The following is a 3,499-nucleotide window of genomic DNA, read 5'->3' as shown; positions in this document are numbered from 1 at the left end:
TCAAACAAACCCATTCCAGCAGGGACTAAAACACATTGCAAGAGCCATCAGAAATGCGATTAATCCATTCCAGCCGTAACCCCCCCTAAAAACATATTTAAAAACACACTGAAAGACCCATCAGAGCATCGAAACATAATCCCACCACCCACCGCAAACCCACACTGCAAAACCCACCCAGAACAGGCAGTTTTTGAAAAGCAAAAAGCAGTACCTTGCCAGGCAGTCCGAAGCCTCATCCGATCACAAACTCTCTGACTGCTGGGGCGAAAGAGTTACAAAGAAGCAGCCTCTTTGCTGACCAACAGTTAGCAGTTCAAATTTCCCCACCTTTTCCCCCACCTTTTTTTCCGGTTGCAACTCAAAGTTGCGGTAGCAAGTCAAAGCAAAATTTTGCGGCCGGAACTGGTCGTAACTCGAATTGGTCGCAAGTCAGGACGTTCATAAGTCGAGGCACCACTGTATAGTATCAGCCAAAATAAGAGCTCTGATCCATCGTTTAAAACAACTATTCCCACATGTCACGACATACTCCACAGTCTATCAGAACTTCATGCCCATGGGTTTGTGGGCATATATTTGGACACTGCATTTGGCCTAGGAACTACAGAAGGGCTCTACTATTTCAATTAAAAGTGCAGGAGTAAAAAAGTGAGTGCTGTTTCCCTGATGAAATGATGAACAGCAGCCCTGGAAGAACAACACTTTTAATTAAATTTCAAAGGCGACCGACAGGAAAAAAAAAACCTTGATTATGACTCTAATTACCAAGTTTTCATTTATTCACTCAAGTGTCTAGGACCTTCCCCTTGTCTTGGGACCAATGTGTTTATAACTTTTAGACTGCACGGCTAATCTCAATTATTCAAGATTGACAGCACACTGAAGGCGTTAATGAAGCCACCTACATCAAGGCGTTAGGAAATGTTAAGATGCAGTCTGTCTACTATTGCCTCAGCTCTTTCCTTGAAGAAATGCACATAATGAGAGTAAGAGAGACTCACTCGTGCAAATCTGCTATGCCTCATATTACGTTCAGGTCCCAGCGGCAAGTAATAAACCTGCCACGGATCACATTTCAAGTTAGTTTGGCAACTCTAATAAGCCTAATATAACGGTTCTAAAGCAAAGTGTCTTCTGTAATTTAGATTTGGTTTTGCTCATCTTTTTTTTAAAAAAGGAACATCTACACTGAATCACGGTGAATTTCCTATTCACTAGTATAAATATTGGTGTCCCCTCCTGTGGCGCTCAACCTTGTTGCCCCTGTTTATTTGTCCCTCCACACAGGCTCACACCCGTTTCTCTTTTAGCTGCCACCAGGTATTATCCTCCTAATACCGATTATGTATGTTATACACGTGTTCTGCCAAAGCTAAGGTTTATTGAACTTAGGAATCACAGGTTTAATTAACAAATATTCTTTTGTTGTCAAGTAAATCACAAAGATAAAAAAACACATGAACTGTATCAGGTATTAACAAGGATTTGATTATGTATTGGGTTGCAAGTACAGTACTTTTATTCCGAACTACTATATACTTTTAATCAATAGCGTGCTGCTATTTCACACTCGTTATTCGTGAAGCACAGACCTCCCTCTCAGAGCATTGTCAAAGAAAACTCCCTCACCACTTTCCCACCTAACTCTTTCTCATGCTTCAGTGTGAGGGACGTGGCTCACTTTGTGGCTATTTTTTTTCCTGGTAGCATCTTCCTTGGAGACACCATCTTGCATTTTGTACCTCCATCTTATTGCACAGGTAATATGTTACCTCGCAACGAGGGAATGCATGCTCGTTTGGGCGAGCAGGGGCTGGGGCCACGGCACACCAAGGTCAGTTCATTCCATGTAAATGTTAGGACATGTCAATGTTATAGCTTTTTTATTGTAGATGTTGAAGTGCCTCATCTCAGCCTCCAGTTGCGGCACCAATGCAGACTGGAAATAGGAATGGAAATGTTTAAGTTAGAAGCAGGCAGAGGGAAAGAAAAACGAAACACCGAACTACCAACTTATGTCACTGATGATGGTAGCCATGCCTAGGTACAATCACACCTTCCACTTAACTGGTGAAGATTGAACAGGACACAGTGAGGGATCTAAATGTGCAGATTTAAAGCAGATCCATGTGCTTACATATTTTCATGCTCCTTTAACCTTTCTTTGAAAAGTGACAGCCAAATCACAGGTGCAAAGAAACTGAGAAATTGGGGGAAATGAAACATGGAATCCATCTTTAAAAAAAAAAAAAACAGGTTTCTTTGTGTATCCCTAGGAAAGCTGGCTGAGAATTGTAACCACCAGTAGAAAGGAGGAGGTAAAACCTGCAAGCTTATCTTGTTAGAGAGAGGCCTTCAAGGCCAAGTTGGCTTGTTCCTGATACCACAGTAATTGGGAGATGATTTCAGCTGGGGGCGGCAGAAAGTACTCTGTCTTCTTCAACATTTGAACAAACCTGATTGGCAGACTATCTGGAAGGATCCAGAATAGGATTTTATTAAGGATTCAGAATTTACTTTTGGTGGTTTAGCATCTTTTGAGATGCTATGCTTAGTTGTTATCCTGCCGTGCCGTATATACGATGCCTCAGAGCTATGCTGGTCTTCTATGCTAGTGTGTGAGTATTAGGTAGCATAGTTTAGCTTTCTCATTTTCTGCAGTCTTCATAGTTTGCAAACATGGTTCCTGTGACTTATGATGACAAATGATAACCTGCTTTATATGGATCTTGAAAACAGCAATGAAAGGTGGCAGGTCCATTTTATAAAGGGAACTGATTTGAAATCCCATGTGAATCCAATCTTTACAGCATGGACAAGCAACATCCTGACACACTGAAATTTCACTGCCATCAAAATCTGGCAGTTGCCTTGCCACTGAGATTTTCATTGCTGTGGCTACAGCTGCTGCCGCTTCCACCAAAACTGATCAGCAACTGTGGTGTTCAGTTTTTCATGGGGCAGGAAAGCGCTCAAAAGCTTTCTTGCACCATGGAGCCCAGAAGACAGGCGTCACACGGTGGAGCAGAAGGGAAGGGAAGAAGGCAAAGGGCCCTTGTTGCTGCCCCACCAGATGTCAGCAGCCTTCTTATGTCCATGGCGATGGAGATACTGCCAGCTTTGCAATCAGCCATCATGAGTGGAACGGGCTATCTGCTCCTTAAATATCTCACTTACATACCTTGAAAGCCTATTAAAGATAGGGGCATTTGTATTCATAAAGAAATATGAATATCCCCGTCCCAGCTGGACATAATAAGGGTCTGGCCCATGGGACAGGACCATCCACTCATGTGTCCTGGCACCATGAAAGTCCTGGTCTTCACCCCAATGGCACCAGGAACTTTGCTGTCTCCCTGCTCGGCTGGCCACTGAGCAGCCATGTGGGGAGAGTCGTCCTCCCGCCCCCTGCTTGGAGTGGCCACAGCCAAACAGGGAGAGAGCAGAGCTCCTGGCACCATTGGCAGGAAGAGCAGGACCTTCATGGCACTAGTAT

This window comes from Pogona vitticeps, chromosome 1 (assembly GCF_051106095.1).
Source record: "Pogona vitticeps strain Pit_001003342236 chromosome 1, PviZW2.1, whole genome shotgun sequence".
NCBI lineage: Eukaryota > Metazoa > Chordata > Lepidosauria > Squamata > Agamidae > Pogona > Pogona vitticeps.
Note: the sequence above shows the minus strand (reverse complement) of the source record.